Here is a 19,584-nt window from a genome sequence, read left to right on the forward strand (position 1 = left end):
CGCTACATAACAGACTCTGTGGGGCCTTGGTTTATGTATTTCCTTCTCTCCCCTACTGAAATACATGTGAGCAACGCGGGGGTAGGCCGACTATCTGTTGGGTTCACTGCTTCTTCTCCACCCCTAGAATGGTGCTGGGCCCAGAAAAGGCACGCAGTCGATATTTGCTGAATAAATGAATGTCAGATAAAGCGGTGTGGGGACTCCAGGGGAAAGATTTGTCCTTCTCCACCCTCCCGGTTCAGCTCAAATCAGAGAAGTGAGAGGTGTCCAAAAAGGGGTGTGTCTGGGGTGGTGGGGGGCGGGGGTGGGGATGTTCCAAGATCTCCAAGGCCTGGATTTTAAGCAAGGTTTGAGATGCCAGCAAGAGGGCCTGGCATTGCCAGATTGATAGTCTGCATTTCAGAGAAGGACAGCCCCACCTCTGACCTTAGCCCCGTGCCTCAACAGCCTGCTCAAGGAGATCTGCCCTTAGCGGGAGGAGGCAGCCAGGCCAGGTTCCAGTCCCTGCCACCGCTTGCCAGGTGTGTCTTGGGCAGCAGTTGCCTTTGCTCGGTGGTCTTCAGCTTTGCCCCCTGCCAGGCACGTGCTGGCCTCCTGCCTGCATCGTAGCTCATGGAGTCCTCTCAGTCACCTCTGTATGCCCTGCAGCATCCCCAGTTCTCAGTGAGAAGAGTGTGCTCTGAAAGTTAAGTAACTTACCCAAGGTCACACAAGGTCTGAGTCTCAAATGCACACAATTTGACCCCATAGTCTAAGGTCTTGACTGCAATGGAATAAGAAATTATTTTACCATTCTGAGTGGCAGTCTCTGAAGACCAGAGCAATAATTGATGCCTCTCAGGGGGGTAGGTGTGTCACTTACAGGTGATAGTGAGGTTGTCCTCAGCCTCCCTGCTCTTCATTAGACCTCCCTCCTCCTCTCTACCCGGGCCAAGCGTCCAAGGCATCCCTGTGTGTTGCATTGCTCTTGGGGGCAGCCAGACCCCCCAGTAAAGTGGTGTCTTCCTTCAGCTCCTAACAAGTCACGTGGCCATTGCCCACACGACAACGACAGAGGAAGCCTCAGGGGGACCCCCCACCTCCCGAATCTCCGGGCTTCCTGCATCCCTGGGAGGCAATGTCCATTAATTCCAGCTATGACCAGCAGAGGGCAGCAGCAGCCTGGGGGAAGACCCAGAGGCCCAGGCCTAGGGGAGAGGCCCGTGTCTCCACCCTAGGAGCTCCATTTCCTCCGCAGCAGTAGCAGACACACAAAGAGGAGGGCGAGCAAGGGTCCTCCGGGGCGGAACACCTCTGCCACACCTGCAGCAGCCTTGCTCCATTTCTTCACAGGCTTTCCCATGAGACTGACCCAAGGCTGTCTGGCCACTACAGCTGCTGCTGCTGATTAGCAATAATAATAATAATAAATGAAATGCCTTCTGCTTAGATCATCTTTAATTTCCCCTCCAGAATGACAGTCGACTCTGCTCAGAGTTACAGGCAGCCCAGCAATTACTGAGCGCAAATACCGTGTTCACCCGCCTCACCTCATCCACGCCCCACAACACCCAGCCCTGAGACTGGCTCCACTATCACCTCCACTTTATAAAATAAGATGTCAAACTCTGAACAGAACGGACGTCTCAAAAAATGGGCATATTACATTTAAACTCTCAATCTGTTGGGTATTTGAGTGAAATGGACATACCTCCAGGGAGTCGGTGGTGAGGGCCGGCTCTGAGGACTTCCTGGGTTGGGATCCTGGCTCTGCAGGACTGCGTGACCTTGGCGAGTTACTTCATCCCTCCAAACGTGCTGTTCTCCTTCATAGAATGGAGATGATCACAGGGCCAGATTCATAAGGTTGTTCCTTGTAATACAGGTGAATATCCATACCCAGTAACTGCTGGACCACCTGTGGTTTCAAGGATAACTTCCCTCCCACGTCCCCGTAGCCCTTGGAACCTTCCTCTCCTCCTGTTGCCCCTGCCCCCATCACTTTGTAATTGAAAAGTCATGATTGCTCTCCCAGGTGGAGCACTGCGCACAGGTCAGATTGCCTGCTCTGACTTAGTGACTCAATTGGATGCGGTTCAGCTGTGTATGATCAACTCCTCCCCCCCGACAAAAACATTATTTTGCATCACAAAGAAGTTGATTTCTCTCACACAAAAAAGAAGGCAAAAGGCGGTGGGTAAAGGGCTGGTACAGCAGCTTCAAGAAATCAGGAAGAACCTGGGCTCCTCCTGTCTTCTTGTTCTGACAATATCACCCCATGGCTGCCACTTCATGGCCCAGTGGAACCATGGAGCACCACCCTTCAGTCCCATAGGTGACAACAGCCTGCTCTGTGAGAGTGGCAGTGGCTTCCAGAGAGACTTAGGAAGTAGAATCAACAGGACTTGGTGACAGATTTGCCACAGAGCTGGGGAACAGGGAGGTCCAACAGTGACTCCCAAGGAGCTGATGTGAGAACGAGAGCTGATGTGAATATTGTTCCCAACTCCTGAGACAGGGACAGTGGTCCCGTGGCCAGGAAGTGGTAGGCAGTAGACAGTCACAATGTACATTAGTATATCAACATTGTGAGTAGGGCACGCAGGGAAGAAACCTGTCCAACCCAGCCCTGTGCTAGAAAGACATAAGCAGGGCCTGCAAAAGCCCTGATTAAATCTCACAACTTTGCACCTGGAGCTGCCATCTTGAATTCCAGGTGAATATCAGCCTTTGGTTTGGGCTGTGTGCCCTGGATGATGGTGATGCCAAATTATATAGGCCAATATCTAGAGTTGGGTTAAAATGAAGCATTTCGAGGAAAAAAATTGCAATGAAATTTGTTTGACTGGTACTTCAGGCTTTTGAGCACAGAACAGCGTCCATCACTCCCAACACGCAATGCGGATATACATTTAGCCAGGAGGGAACATAAGGAGGGGCAGACAAGCCGTGTTTACTAAAATATCTCAGTGTGTACCAGGCATGTTCGTGTATATTCAGGAAGAAGTGTCGGTATTTAAAATCCTCAGCCCTTGCCCGAGTCCCCAACACGCCTCCTTGTCTGGAGAACTGTAAATCTTGGAAACATCTTGCAAGGGAGACACCTCACAGAAGGCAGGCTTGGCATGGGATGAACAAAATCGACTCCTCTTCTTCTTTCTGATGCACAGCGAATGGGCAGGGGGAAGCATCGTTGCTTAAAGAGGAACCAAAACTCCACCCCAGAGTTGCTAATTCCTTTTGGCTTGCAGTTATGCAAAGGATTAAAAAAAATCCAACGAATCACAAATCCTCTGGTTGCTAAGTAAAATGAATATGTTTTGGCTGCTGCTGTTCCCTTCCCCAAGGAAAAGATTCAAGCAGAGGCGGTCCCCATCTCTCAACACAGAAAGCAACATCTCTGATTGCCTCTAGACACACCTTCATGCTCGTGGCACTTTGGGACCCTCTGCCCGCTGGCTTATGGGCATGGCCTCCCCATCACTCTGGGTCCCTTGGAAGAGCCTCTTTCCCAGACCCCGCCTCTGCCTCATCACGTTTCTCCCAGGCTATTGACTTGATCAAGGTTAAGGTATGAAGAGTCACGCAGCAGCCCTACCTGGCTCTGCTCTGATGGGGGAAGCCTTTTCAGAGCTTGCCTCTTCCTCAGCACGAGGGGCTGCTCGGGCCCAGTCCCAGAGGCCATGCTGGTCCCGGGGGAAGGTGGTCGTCATCCCCATCTGTGTTTTCTCTTGCAGGTAAGTCATGCTCCAGCAGTCGGGAGGGCTGTGTGATGACATACTTGGCAGTTTGGGAGCAAAACCCGGCACAGTAAGACACGATTGATTCATTGCATCTCAACCCTCTGCTGGGGTGGACTTTCATGCGTGGACTTCTGTCCCCAAGGAGGCTTCTCTGGGTCTGGAAAGGGCCCTAGCCTTGGTTGGGGGAGGCAAAGGGGTGGCGGCTTCCAGGTACCATCTGGCCAGGACCCGGCTCCATTGTCTGTGCATGTAGCTTGCACTGGGCTGCCTGCTCCAAGGGAGGCATCTCCCCACGATCTACGACATTGGCTTCAAAGAGCTGCTTCTGGCAGCTTCGAATGGCTGAGACCTACTGGCATGGGATGGAGGAGTGCAGGGAGCTTCCCAGGACCTCGCTAGTCCTGCCTGGATGCTCGGAAGGCCCTCGTCCTCGGTGGCATGCAGCCTCGGCCATTTCCAAACTCATGGCATCTCACCAGCCATGTCACCCACCCCCGGCTCTATCGCCCTTCCCATCACCTTTCTCCCACCCATCACCTCACATCAAGGTTTCAGCAAGCAGGAACCAGGTTTAGACTCCAATTACCTGTGCGTGTGGGAGGTTGGATTGTGACATCTTTGGAGGGCCAGGCTTCTGAAGCAACATTTGATTTCTGGTACTGAAATGTCAAAGGGTCCTGAGGCACCCGCTAGGGCAGCACGCAGAGCGTCCACCTGTGTGCGCATCCTGGGCTCTCTCTGGGCCACTTGGTGCTGGGGACATGCCGGGACCTGGTGGTCAGCCCTCCTCCTGCCTCCTCAGTGTTGCCTCTTCACCTTCTGCAGCTGCCTACCAGAAGCAGGGGAACCTGGAAGGCAAAGGAGAGGGGTTTGGCATGTAGTGAGCACCGACTGTGTGCACACAGTGCCAGCCAGGAGCTTCACACTCATCTCCAGCGTCACAGCTGCCCATTGGCTGTGGAAGCCGATGGACTGGGCCCTCTCCCAGTACACAATCATTGGAGGGTCTCAGCTCACCGAGTAACTGTGGGGGCAGCACGGTGCCTCCATCAGCCCCCAGTTCCGCTTTCCAAACATCGTCACCATCGCCAAAGCAAAGCCTCAGACCTGCAGGCTAGTGCTCCCATGCCCCATAGCCAGGAGTACAGGACAGATGTGGGGAATCTGGAAGGAGATTCACTTCAAGCACCATCCCACCCTATTTTTTAAACTTGTGCTCCTGTGAAAACTGCTTGTGTCTGCATCAAACCCAGCTAGGCAGGGCTGAGGGCTAAGGGTAAACCTGGGAGAGTTGAATTCCAGTGCTGTGATTAAAATCAATATTCCACATAATGCAATGTAACTTGCTCACATTGTCCCATGTAATCTTTAAAGCCACAGCCCTTTTGCAATTGGGATTATTATCTCCGTTTTACACTGGAGGAAACTGAGGCTCTAAGAGGTGAAACGATTCACCCAGTTAGGAAGTGATGAGTCCAGATGTGGTAGACTGAATAATGGCCCTCACAATGGAACCTGTGAGTGTTCCCTTAGATGACAAAGGGCCTTTGCAGATGTGATTAAATTCAGGATCTTGAGATTGGGAGACATTATCCTAGATTATCCAGTTGGGCCCTAAATGTCATCACAAGTATCTTCATAAGAGGAAGACAGAGATTTTGCTACAGAAGAGGGGGAGACACAATGATGAGTCAGAGGCTGGAGTGAGACCTGGAAGGGGCCATGAGCCAAGGCATCCAGGTGGCTGGAAGCCAGAAAAGGCCAGGAAACGGGTTTTCTCTGTGAGCTTCCCCAGGAAACCAGTCTGGCCAACACCTTGACTTTAGCCCAGTGCAACTGACTCCACATTTCTGGCTCCAGAACTGTAACAGAATACATTTGTGTTGTGTTAAGCTAGCAAATTTGCAGTAATTTATGACAGCAGCTGTGAGAAACCAAAACACCAGGATTATGCCCCAAGGATCCTGATGCCCTCCCTCCTCTCTGCTCTGCAGTGTGCTGGAGCCCACAGGGCTCTGCTGCTGGGAGTTAGTTTCTAGTCCAACACTTTACCCACTCACCCCCCAAGCTAAGAGACTCCTGAAGTCGGGGACCACAATGTGTCATCAGTACGTCCCAGGACCTGATGCATAATAGGTGCCCACGAAGTGAGACTTGCCTTCCCCAGATTAAGAATAAAGAAGACAAACTATCCACGGCTGCTGTGAGTCTCTCATCAGACCTCAGCCTCTAGGGCAGGGTCCCTGCCTGTCTCCAGTATGTGGCCTCTGTGGCTTCTTCGCCCTCCGTCCCCACAGTGGGACGAGACGTCATCAGGAAGGCAGGGGATCTGCAGGCGGCAGTCAGGGCTCTGATCGCAGCTGGCTGGGGGACCATGGGTTAGCGATGCCACCCCCTGGCTCTGTGCCTTCACCTGTGTAATGAATGGGGCACTCACAGCCCCTCTCAAGTGGTCCTGGGGATGAAGTGAGAAGGTGACATATACAAGTGAGTTATACATGTTCCAGTTCTGTCACTCACCAGTGCTCACTGGGTGGGTCACTGAACTCCCCTCAGCATTCCCCTCTCCATCTGTAAACCACCAGTGCAAACCCTTCCCAGACAGGGCTGACCCGAAGCAGGAACCAGTGCCCCTCTGCCCTCAGTAAGTCTGCCAGTAGGGGAAGCCCATAGAGGGTCTTGGGAAATGAAGCCAACAGAGTCAAGAGGATCAGATGACAACGAACTTCAAGTGCCACCTTCATCCCATTCTTTCTGCAAATATTCACCACACACCTGTGTGACCTCAGGCTCTGTGTCAGGTCCTGGGGATGTAATGGTGTCCATTAAGAAACAAGGTCTCTGCCCTCATAGAGTGGCCTGATGTATGCCCGAGGCAGTCAGCAGCTGAGTGCGGGAGACTCTTGGGCAGAGATTGAGTGTGTTGGTATCTGTAGGCATCAGCCTGGCTTTGCTGAGTGAGCTACATCAGAGTGGAGGAGGCCAGAGGCAAAGTCCAGACTCCACTGGATCCTGGACTGAGGGGAGAAGGGGCTGGGCGGAGGAGCAGCCTGAGCACCTGCCTCTCACTCTAACTGGGTGCTGATTTGTCCCCATGGCCCCAGCACCCAGGCAGGTCACCAAGTAAGCTCAAGACAAAAATGATGAGTGACTCAACAGTGTCTGGGGACAAGGGAGGGAAAGAAGAACTCAAAATGACTGAGGTTTCCAGCTACCAGAAAAATGGAAGGACCTTGAAACAAATGGGCCATCAGCAGGGGACACTGGCTGGAAGCCCAGAGTCCAGTCAGCTCTGTAAGGCCCCCAGAATAGGCATTTGACTTCAAGTCACAGGCATTTCAGCAAAAGCCTCTTTGCTACAGTGATTATGGTGAAGCAGATGCCCAGAGCTGAGATGGACAACTCTCAGGCCTCCAGTGGGGACAGAGAATCCCTGGGCCCCAACGCAGCTTGGCCTGAAGATCTGAGTCAGGCATCCAACCACTTCTGCTCAGCTCTTTCAGGAAGATGCATGTACTGGCCTCTCTTGCTGCAAGGGTCCACCACCTTCCTTATGTGTGACCCAAAGCTTCTAGTGCTGGCTCAGTGGCTAATTTGAGCATAAGCACCCCGTTGGTAAAATGAAGGATAGGTGTAGATCAGCATTTCCCAAAGTGTGTGCTTCTCAGAAAATTAGGTCCCTGGTTGTCCGTAGAGGTTACTTAACAAACAGACTCTGTAGTTATGTTAGAAATAAATCTTATGATTACCAGGATTAGTCTCTTTAAAACTTGTCTAGGTGGGTCACAAATCCGCCTCAGTCAGGCTTTAAATGGGGAACAGGGTTTAAATTGGATTTAAACATTTAAAAATCATGCTAACATGAACCAAAAGAAAGTGAGAGTAGCTACATTGATTTCAGACAGAGAAGACTTAAGGAACATTGTTAGGGATAAAGATGGATATTACGTAATAACAAAGGTGTCAGTACTCCAAGAAAACATAACAATCCTTAATGTGCGTGCACCTAACAACCGAGGGTCAAAATACAGAAGACAAAAAATGATATAAATGCAAGGAGGAATACCTGAGCCAACTGTTACACTTGGAGGCCTTAACACACCTCTACCAGAAATGGACAGATCCAGCAGGCAGAAGAAAGTCAGTCAAGGCATAGTTGAACTCAAGGACACTATCAATCAACTGGATGTAATTGACATCTGTAGGCTACTCATCCAACAAAAGCAGATATTGTATTTTTCTCAAACCCACATGGGACATTCACCAAGACAGGCCACATTCTGAGTCATTAAACATACTTAACAAAAGCAAAATAATAAAAATCATACAATGTCTGCCCTCAAAGCACAATGGAATCAAACTAAAAATCAATAACAAGGAGATAACGAGAAAATCCCAAAATACTTGGAGATTAAACAACACTCCTAAATAACATAGGTCAAAAAAGAAATCTTGAGAAATTAAAAAAAAAAAAATACTCTGAACCAACTACAGATCACACAGACATCAAAACAATAATAAAGGAATATTACAAACACCTCTATGCCCACAAATTTGTCAACTTACATGGAAATGAACCAATTCTTTAAAGTAAATAATCTGCCAAAATTCACACGAGAAGAAAGTAGATAATCTTAATAGCCCTGTGTCTACTACAGAAATTGAATCAATAACATCCTTTCGAAACAGAAAGCACCAGGCCCAGGTAGGCTGATTGGTGAATTCTAACAAATATTTAAGGAAGAAAATGTATCAATTCTCTACAACCTCTTCTAGAAGATAGGAGCAAAGGAAATATTTCCTAACTCATTCTATGAGGCCAATATTACCCTAATACCAAAACCAAAGACATCAGAAAAGAAAACTACAGACTAATATCTTTCATGAACATAGATGCAAAAATTCTCAACAAAGTATTTGCAAATTGAATCCAACAATGTATAAAAAGAATTATAAACCCTGACCAACTGAGATTTATCCCAGTTATGCAAGGCTGGTCCAACATTTGAAAATCAGTTAATTTAATCCATCACATCAACAGGCTAAAGAAGAAAAATCATATAATCATATAAACAGACGTGGAAAAAGCATTTGACAAAATCTAACCCCCAGTTGGGATTAAAACTCTCAACAAACAAGAAATAGAGGGGAATTTTCTCACCTTGATAAAGAACATCTACAAAAATCCTCCAGCTAACATCATACTTAATGGTGAGAAACTAGAAGCTTTCCTACTAAGGTATAAGGCAAGGATGTCCCCTCTCACTGCTCCTTTTCAACATCATATTGGAAGTCCTAGGTAATGCAATGAGACAACAAAAGGAAATAAAAGGTATACACATAGGGAAGGAAAAAATAAAGCTGTTTTTGTTTCCAGATGACATGATTATCTGTATAGAGAATTCATAAGAATCAACAACAAAAACAAAAACCTCATGTAACTAATAAGCTATTATACTGAGGTTGCAGGATAAGGTTAATATACAAAAGTCAATCACTTTCCTTTATACCAGCAATGAACAAGTAGAATATGAAATTTAAAACACACTACCATTTACATTAGTAAGGTATATCCCAAAATGAATTACTTATAATCTAAGTAAGTATAAATCAAATAACATATGTACAAGATCTATATGAAGAAAACTACAAAACGCTGATGAAAGAAATCAAAGAAGAGCCAAATAAATGCAGAGTATTCCATGTTTGTGGATAGGAAACCTTGGTATTGTCAGAATATTAGTTATTTCCAACTTCATCTGTAGATTAAATGCAATCCCTGCCAAAATTATTGGTTATTAGCAACTATTAAGTTAGTTTATGGATATCAACAAAGTGATTTTAAAGTTACAGAGAGAGGCAAAGACTCAGAATAGTCAATTTAATACTGAAGAAGAAGAAAAAAGTTGGAGGATTGACACAACCTGATTCAAGACTAGCTCTAAAGCCATGATAATAAAGACACTGTGGTACTGGTGAAAAATAGACAAGTAGATCAATGGAACAGAATAGAAAGCCCAGAAAGAGACCCACATGAATAGAGTTGATGGATCTTTGACAAAGGAGCAGAGGCAATACAGTGGAGCAAAGACAGCTTTTTCAACAAATGGTGCTAGAACAACTGGCCATCCACATTAAAAAAAAAAAAAAAAAAAAAAAGAGTCTATACACAAACCTTGCACCCTTCACAATAATTAATTCAAAATGGGTCATAGATCCAAATATAAGATACAAAACTATAAAACTCCTAGAATATAACATGGAATAAAATCTAGAAGATCCTGGGTATGGCAATGACTTTCTAGATATAACACCAAAGGCACAATCTGTGAAAGAAATAATTGAGAAGTTGGAATTCATTAAAATTTAAACCTCTGCCCTGTAAAGGCAATGTTAAGCGAATAAGAAAACAAGCCACAGACTGGGAAAAAATATTTGAAAAAATATATATCTGATAAAGGACTGTTATTCAAAGCATACAAAGAACTCTTAAAAATCAATAATTAGAAAATTAAAAATCTGATTCAAAAATGAGCAGAAGACCCGAACAGACATTTCACCAAGGAAGATATACAGATGGCAAGTAAGCATATGAAAAAATGCTCCACATATGTCATTAGGGAATTGCTAATTAAGACAATGATGAGATGCCACTACAGTGCTCATAGAATGGCCAATATCCAAAACACCTGACAACACAAAATGTAGGTGAGAATGTGGAGAAACAGGAACTCTCATCAGTGCTTCGTGGGACTGTGCAAAACAGTACAGCTGCTTTGGAAGACAGTTTGGCAGTTTCTTACAAAACTAAACAGACACTTACCATAAGATTCATCAGTCATGCCCTTTGGTATTTACCCAAGTGAACCAAAAACTTGTGTTCACACAAAAACCTGCATGTGGATGTTTACAGCAGCTTTATTCATAATTGACAAAACTTGTAGGTCACCAAGATGTCCTTCAGTGAGCGAATGGATAAATAAATGATGGTGCATCCTGGCAGTAGAGTATTATTCAAGACTAAAAAGAAATGAGCTATCAAGCCAGTAGAAGGCATGGAGGAACCATAAGTGCACATTACAAGTGAAAAAAGCCAATCATGGTTCCAACCATGTAACATTGCGGAAAAAAGCAAAACTATGGGAACAGTAAAAAGATTGCTGGTTTCCGGGGTTGTGGGGAGGAAGGGATGATTAGGTGGAGCACAAAGGATTTTTAAGGCAGTGAAACAGTTCTGTATGCTACTACAATGGTAGACATATGTTGTAATTCATTTGTCAAAGCACATAGAATGTACCAGGAGTGAACCCTAATGTAAATTATGGACTCTGGGTGATAGTGATGTGTCATTGTAGTTTCATCAGTTATTACAAATGCATCATCCTGGTGCAGGATGTTGATGGTGGGGGAAGCTGTGCATGTGTGGAAGTAGGGAGTATATGGGAACTCTTCTACTTCCCACTTAATTTTGCTGTGAGCCTAAAACTACTCTAAAAAATAAAGTTTATTAATCAAGAAAGAACACAGTGAGCTGCAACTTCATAACCAGAAGACTGACAAGAATTAAGAAATTTAATAAAGAATTGATGAGAATATGGAGCAACAGGAACTCTTACACATTACTGGTGGAAAAGAAAATTGGTATACCTACTTTGCAAATAGTTTGGAAATGCCTAGAAAAGTTGAATGTGACCCCAAAATGACCTAATAATGCCACTATTAAGTATTGACCCTAAAAAATTCTTGTTGAACACATTTTTAAGAGATAAACGCAAAAGCATTTGTTGCAGTATCATTTCAACAGCAAAAACTGGAATCAATTTAAACAGCTCTCAATGGTTGAATGAATAAACTCGTTTTACGCAAAATGAAAATAAAAATAGATATGGGAACAAGATTTATTATCAAGTGGTTTTCTCAACTTTCCTCTCTTCTTAAGAATATTTTATTTTGCCTGCCATCAAAACTTTTGTTCCAGGGCATCCATGGTCCGTTGTTTAGTTTATGCACTGAGCAAAGGCTCTTGATGAAGGAGTGAGTGGGAGCTGAAATCCAGCATGCTCTGCTCCCCAAGCCATGCATCCTGGTGCAGGCTCTGTCTCTACCCAGAGAGAGGAGGCATCTTTTACTTCAGATATTGATGTCACCTATTCCCCAAATCCAGTGCTTACAAGTCTGGATATGCCCAGTGGGAAGTATTTTTCAAATTCATCTACTCAACCCCAGCATCATTTTCTAACTCACACAAAGGCATTTTTTAGATTAGTAGGAACACTGACCTGTTCACCACCCAGCCTCTCCGTTCTGGTACAATCCTGTTGTAACCAAGCAGGTACCCAGGATTTTTTAATGCAGCAGAGAAATAGGAAGTGAGGCAGGAGAGAGGCAAGGTGATGTCTTGTCTTTTCTTTGTCATGAAAAGGTCAGGTAAGGGACAGATAGAGTGAAAGAAGATTGGAAAATAAGCCAGAGAAGCTCAGTTGTTCTTCATAATAAAAAGAAGTTGGGGGTAAGTAAGGGAAAGTGAGCCAGGAAAGATAGCCAGAAAAGTCCCAAAGGAGGGGTGTCCTGGGGAACCCTCTTGTGCTTTACAGCGTGAGTGGCTCCTGTGCAGTTGGAAGAAGGAAGAACATCAGAGGGGAAAGAAAAGGGAATTTTAAGAAATATTGCTGAAGGTTATAGATTAGATACCCTTTAATGTAAATGTTCAAATTCCTTTTTATAAAAAAAACAGATACATTGAAATATAATTGAAATACAAAAAAACTGTACATATTTAACATATCTGATTTTATTAGTCTGGACATATGGCTACACCTATGAAATCACCACAATCAAGATATGAATATAACTATCATAAAGTTTCTTCATGTCCTTTTTAATCCCACCTTCCATCCCTCCCACCCCACCATACCCCACCTCAGGTAACACTGATCTGCTTCCCGTCAGTAGAGAGTAGTTTGCATTTTCTAGAGTTTTATCTAAATCAGCCATGCGGTATGCATTCTTGTCTGGCTTCTTTTATTCTGCATTATTTTGGGACTCATTCACATTGTGTAGCTGAAAACTTCATTCCTTTTTATTGCTAAGTAGTATTGTAGTATTTCTTTGTATGGATATACCACAGTAGGCTTATTCATTCATCTATTTATAGACAATTCCAACTTTTGACTATTACAAATAAAGCTAGTATGCTATTCATGTACAAATCTTTATGTGGAAATGCTTTCATTCCTGTTGGGCAAATACCTAGGAGTGGAATTGCTGGATCACATGATGGGTGAAACCTTAACTTTTTAAGAAATTGCAAACTTAGGATTTTCCAAAGTAGATGTAGCATTTTATACCCACCAGCTCTCCATTAATAAATTGGATTTCATCAAAATTTTAAACTTCTGCTCCAAAAGACACTCTTAACAAAGGGAAAAAGCAAGCCACAATATGAGAGGAAATATTTGCAAAGCATCTGATAAAACATGTGGATCTAAAATATACAAGGAGAATAACAACTCTATTTTCCACTAAGGAATGAATGACTGTACAAGGACCACATTCTAATAAGGAGCTTCTGAACCCAAAGGAATTTCAGATCAGGGGAAATTTAGGCCCAAAGCCAGGAGAAGGGGTGAGTAGGGCTTGGTCTCTGCCTCTGAAGGGCAGAGGGCGTGGGCTATTCTTGGCTCTTAGGGGACAACTAGAGAAATGTGGGTCTCATGGAGGCAACTCTGGACTCCATCGGAAAACCTTCTAACAGTCAGGGCTCCCAGAGTTAAACTAGACAAGTCACCAAGAGAGGCAGTGGGTACCCCTCACAGGAGGGGTGCGAATCAAAGCCAAGGCTTGGAGTGGACCATATTAAATCCTTTTCTTATCCTGTGATTCTTAGAGTCCCATCTGTATCAGGGGAAGGCAGGTGGGTTCTAGAACTTTCTAAATGTGTTGCTGTGGGTTTTTCCTTCTCTGGCTACACACAGACTTGGGCCTAATAAGAAGTCTATGGCATTAACCCAGCAGGAATGCTTAATGCTTAGAACTGACCTCAAACCAAGACTGTCTCCACAGTGAACAACCCCATCCTGTCCCCTGGGTGTCTCCTTAGCAAATACCATCAGTCAATGGTGCAGCCATCTTGGAGCCCTTGCCATCTGTAATCTTCTACTGCCACCCCCCCCCAGCTGATTGTTTTCTTTTTATGTCTCCTTTCTGGACATTACTTATTCTTTACTTTTAAATATTTGCTTCCGTAAAAAAACAAATGAATGCCTAGGACAGATTTATAAAGAACGTTCCTGGAGAGGCGGGTGGATTAATTATTCAGCATCCTCTCCCTTTGTAACTATTTATTGTCTCATATGCATTTATATGGTACCTATCACTGCAGATCTCGCTCCATGCTGGAGACATAATTTCCAGGGACTGACTACTTGTCTAAGATGCATATATCGTATTGCAATACTATTTTATTTCTGACTGTAAGGGCATGTGCCACTGTTGGGTAATTGTGTTCATGTTTTTAAATGTGAAAAATAATCAAATATAACTTGAAAGAGATTGTACAGTAATTCAAGGGGATATTAAACCACCAGGAAGTTACTCAGCAAATAAATAGGTGTTTGTGGCTGTCAGGGTGAGCGATGAGGAGCTGGCTAGCTGTGGGGGAGGGGGAGACAGAGAGAGGAAGACAAAGAGGAGAGTGCAATGTGAATGCCTGGTTGCCAGGTTAGTTGTGTTGGGGGAAAGGAGCTTCTAGTGGCCAAGAATAGAAGACCTGAAGTTGGCCAGTGCGTGGCTAGTGCCTGTAATCCCAGCACTGTGGGAGGCCAAGGCGGATGATTCGCTTGAGCCCAGGAGTTCAAGACCAGCCTGGGCAACATGGAAAAACCCCGTCTCTACTAAAAATACAAAAAGTTAGCCAAGTGTGATGACACATGCTTATAGTTTCAGCTACTCGGGAGGCTGACGTGGGAGGATAGCTTGAGCCCAGGAGGCAGAGGTTGCAGTGAGCCCAGACTGAACCACTGCACTCCAGCCTGGGCAACAGATTGAGACCCTATTAAAAAAAAAGGAAGGAAGGAAGGAAGGAGGGAGGTAGGGAAGGAAGGAAGGAAGGAAGAAAGAAAGGAGAAAAAAGAAAAGAAAAGAAAAAAGAAAAGAAGACCTGAAGTCACTGGGTTTCCTTCGAGGTAGCCAGAAACAGAGGAAAGCGGGTATTGCCCACTTAGGGTAAAAAGTAGAGCACTGGATTGTGGAAGGCTACAGGTTTTCATGTGTGCTTGTCCAAGTGACATTCCATGTCAGGCTCTAGGGTCCCTACTGGGACAGAGAGGGATTAACATTTACTCACATGCCTATAGCATGTCAGGCATATACTTGTGCCTTTATATATATCAGCTCTGTTTTTGTCATTAAAACATCCCTGTAGAAAGATAGGCACTGTTGTCACATTTTACAGATGGGGAAACCTGAGCTCTGAGTGGTTCAGCAAACCCTGGTTGCATCCCCCACCTTGCCCCTGCAAAACCAACAAAAAAACGAAGGCACACTCCCTGCCTTCCTGGAGCTGACAGACATTTAGGTTGATTCTGAAAGTCAGTAGGCCCAGATTTTCACTCTTCATTTTTCTTGTTTGGGATGAGAGAGCACACAGCTGGGTTGGGGGAAGAAGCGAAGGTCTAGGCCTGCATCCACTTACCCCAAGGGAAAGGAGTAGGGGACCAGTCTGCTGGGCATGCAGACAGCAATTGGAGAAAAGTCAGCCCAGCTGTGAACCCCATTCCTTTCAATACGAGCCAAGAGGGATGGCATCTGTCAGAGTTTCTGGAATTGGAATTTTGCATCTCGCCGTGTGTCCATGAGGAATTGGGGAAACTCTCCCCCTGGCTGGACTGAGGCTTCAGCAAGCATTGTTGCTGCCCAGTGGTGATCAGCTCAGTGTCCTTGGAAAAGAGCAGAAAGTGGCATCATGAACATATCTTCTCCTTTGCTTCCTTCTCCTCACTCTTCATCATCATCATCATCATCATCATCATCATCAAATAGGGATCTGTGAGGCTACCTCTGGGGTTGAGACTTGGTTTTGGGCAATAATTTGTGATGCCCTCTCTGCCCAATCCAGCCTCAGGCTACAAATGAATGTAAAAATCTCTAATTTAGTGCCAAGTAACAGAAACCAGCTCTACTTATCTTAAGCCAAAAAGAGGGACTTCTCAGAGGCATACTAATGCAGGATGGCAAGAGGGCCTCACGTGGAACCAGGACCTGGAGCGGCACAGCACTCAGGAAGCTCAGTCTCCCTCTCTCTCTCTCTGTCTCTCTCTGTCTTCTCTGCTTGTTTCCCTTTACTTGTAGACATGCTGTCATTTTTCCAATATCCATGGCAAAATGTGGCCACCAGTAACTCCAGGTGTATACCAGAAGCCTGGCCTCCCAGGAGAGGGTGACTTGATGCCCTTAGCTCCAGCCTTCCACTCCCACCCTGGGCAAAGCAACTGATGGCCAGGAGGAGCTCATATTGCAGGAATATTGAAATTTTCACTAAAATCATTTGAATCAGGGGAGGACATTTCCTAGAAAAGAGGGTGCTAGTCTGGCAAGCTCACAGTGGTCCCCTTCATCTGTCAATTCATCTTCTACAAAGGTCACACCATCCTTTTCACGTTCCAACCTCTGCACCAGTGCCCAAATCTGTCACTCCCTTCTCTCATTCTGAAGCATCCTCTGCACTCCATTTACCAGTGCCAAGCCTTGCCCTTCTTTGGGGCTCAACTTTGTCCCACCTTCTCTGAGAAGGCTGCCCTGGTCCCTGCAACCACTATGAGCTGCTTTTTCTGAGCTCTTCTGCTGTGGAGGATCCATGCCATTGACCCAGGCACCCGTTTTCCACATATTGAGCATTGCTGAGCACCTACTCTGTGCCAGGCACTGTGCTTCAGGGCCATGGTGGGTGCTCCAAATGGTAAAATGCAACCAAAGCCCCAAAGGAGCTCACATTCTAGTCATGTCCACAAAGAGGTAATAAATCCATAAATTGTATGTACTATTCTAGTCACAACAAAATTGTGTTGTACTGTAATGCTGGGTATCCATTTTCAAAGGGGGGGCATTGGCTGAATCTGGGTCATTACAGTAGGAAATGCATATATACAATCATTTACCCATGAATATTAATGTATTTAATGAGGGTAAAAGATAGATATTACTTAAAGCAAAGTATTCGTTCCAGCTACTGTTGGATTTGTTCATTACTCTTTCCCATGCAGATATTACCTGTGATTTACCTGCATATCAGGCATCTGGAAACAGCTCAAGTCCACCTGTGGGTAAATTAGGTTAGCCACTTGTTGGCAAAGATTACAATGTTAACTAATTTCCAGAGTATGCTTGCAGTCAGTAGTTTCATACTTACGTACATGACTTGCATTCACATCATCTGGTTAATGGTGTGAACAGAGATTTTCTTTATGCTTTTTGGAATACAGTAAGATAATGTTAAGCTAATGTAAGACTGTTAACAGTACCTGGTTCTGAACTGTATTTATAAGGTATATCATAAAACCATTACTTTGGAGCTTGCCAATCTTAAATTCAGAACAATTCAAAAATGAGCCAGAATCAAGTTTGCACCATTACCACTTATAAAAATAAGGATCTGTAAGTTGGCTGGATAAAATATATTACAAAATAATGACTTAAGTGGCTCTGGAGCCAGCACAAAAGATAAAAATTGGGTATACTCAAAATTACCTTCAAAATATCTTAAGTCATTCTTAAAATACATGTAAATATGCCAACTCAAAATACATCCAACAAAACTAATATTTTTCCTGATTTGTTGGGAGAAATTTCTCTTTCTTTAGTTGTGCAGTAGATGAGGAAGTCAGAGTGCATTAATATTCAGGGCCATGTTGTATAAAAATGACAGATTTTCAATGTATGTTAATATGCAGGTCACACTCAGCCCAGTGAGATGCTTGCCTAGAGGAGACATGTGGAAGCCAAGGCCAGGGAAGGCATAATTCACTCTGGAGAACTGCTTTAGCTGGCAAAGCTCAGTTTCTCCCCGGATCCCATTTTGCTCTGGTTAAATTCACATGCATCAAACCAAGACCAAAGAGTATGGTGTGGTTCCCGCCACCATTGGCCAATAGCAATTTCTAGGCCCACCTTCACCAAGACAGGTCCTAGATGTGTTGCTAGGCATTTGGAGTTTACTGAGATCTGCAAAGCTGACTTCTTCCCCAGTTTCAGGTGGTTCAGGCTGCTCTTGCCTCTCCTTGGTGTGTCAGAGTAGAGGAGAAATGGCTTTCAGTGCTGGGACCATAACCCTGTTTCCACTCCACTTCTGACTTGCACTGTGGTCTGAGAATTGACACTCTGCTTGGGGAAAATTTGTTCCCCCAACCATAGCAAAGTTTAATTACCATGTTGCCGCTGTGGAGGGAAATCCTATTCGAGAAACCAGCCTCTCTCAAACCAATCAGTCATCTTGCTCTTTGACCAATGGTTCGGCCACCCAGCAAGAAATTAGAAAAATCTATGCATAGGAGAAAGTTTTCCAAGAGTCCTGGAAAGGCTTTGGGCCCCAAAGGGCTAGTATGAGGTTGAGGTGGGGGAGAGCAAGAGAGGACAAAACAGGCTGGGTACTGACCTTCCTCATACTCCAAGGCTCAGAATTCTGACCTCTTGCCAACCTGCCTTCCACAAGCAGCGAGAGTAGCATGGCTCTGAGGGGCATGGCCAGGGAGGATGTGGCCTCTAAGTGCTCCAAGTCACTGGGAACCCTGTTCTAATAATAGGCAAAGCTTCAGTTGATGGAGTGCCTATATGGGCCCAGCCCTGTGAACAGCTTCCTCTCAGTTTTCCCAGAATGAAGCTCAGTGCACACACCAAGTGTGCAAGCAACACACAAGAATTAATTGCAATTTTAAGTCCTTGTGACAATCCCAGGCCTGCATCTGCAGGGAGTTTTATGAAGGCTGTTTATAGAAGTATGGGAGGGGTTAAGAGAAAGACAAGAGAGTGTAACATGCCCCAGAACTAGTAGCAGGAAGCTACTACCATCCCTGAGCCTGAAGGGCAGAACCCAGAGAGACAGACCTGCGCTGTATGTCAGGGCCACCCAGTGTGAGCCTCAGCTGCCACTGCCAGTCCCCAACTCAACAGGAGAGAGCTGGACAATGAAGACCCTGTGAGCACCCGCAACTTCCCACCGGCTGCATCCTGTTACAAGCTAGAGGTCATGGGAGCCTGGGAGAGGCCACCCATGAAGATCAGCTTCCAGGGGCAGAGAGCAGAGTGGACATGGAGGGGCAAATGGGGACTGGCCAGCACAGTCACCATCTCATAGACATTTTCCTCCACCTCCTACCTCGAGTAGCTAGTAGGGTTCAAGCAGAACTGTGGAGCATCATCCCAACAACTGCATGGCTGCTTCTCGCTGTCCCCTTAACAGCGCACATGGGGAGGGAGCCACAGGTCAGCAAAGCCCTTGGCTCCCGCTGTAGCCCTCACTCATGCCCATCCCCACCCGTCCCCATGCTCAGCACATCAGCTTCACTCTGGCTGTCCATGTGCATAGACATGACTCAGTAAGTCTCTCTTTTCTTTTCTCTCTCTCTTTTTTTTTTTTAATTTTTTTATTTTTTTTTATTTTGAGACTGAGCCTCACTCTGTTGCCCAGGCTGGAGTGCAGTGGCATGATCTCGCAACCTCCACCTCCCAGGTTCAAGCAGTTCTCCTGCCTCAGCCTCCTGAGTAGCTGGAACTACAGACATGAGCCACCATGCCTGGCTAATTTTTTTATTTTTAGTAGAGATGGGGTTTCACCATGTTGGCCACGCTGGTCTTGAACTCCTGACCT

At 45.4% G+C, this 19,584-nt stretch overlaps 1 protein-coding gene and 1 long non-coding RNA gene across 7 annotated transcripts in view; one reads left to right on the forward strand and one right to left on the reverse strand.

The window, feature by feature from the left end:
- The window catches only part of KCNIP1 (potassium voltage-gated channel interacting protein 1), a 382,861-nt gene that overhangs the window by 278,672 nt on the left and 84,605 nt on the right, over positions 1–19,584 (forward strand). The gene's annotated exons all lie outside the window — the stretch shown is intronic.
- The window catches only part of LOC129036885 (uncharacterized), a 30,616-nt gene continuing 26,564 nt past the window's right edge, over positions 15,533–19,584 (reverse strand). For all 3 annotated transcript variants that reach the window (XR_008502676.1, XR_008502675.1, XR_008502674.1), the window contains one exon: positions 15,533–15,661. This is a non-coding gene — a long non-coding RNA (uncharacterized LOC129036885). The remainder of the gene's footprint in view (positions 15,662–19,584) is intronic.

The sequence above is a fragment of the Pongo pygmaeus genome, chromosome 4, assembly GCF_028885625.2.
Source record: "Pongo pygmaeus isolate AG05252 chromosome 4, NHGRI_mPonPyg2-v2.0_pri, whole genome shotgun sequence".
Taxonomy (NCBI): Eukaryota; Metazoa; Chordata; class Mammalia; order Primates; family Hominidae; genus Pongo; species Pongo pygmaeus.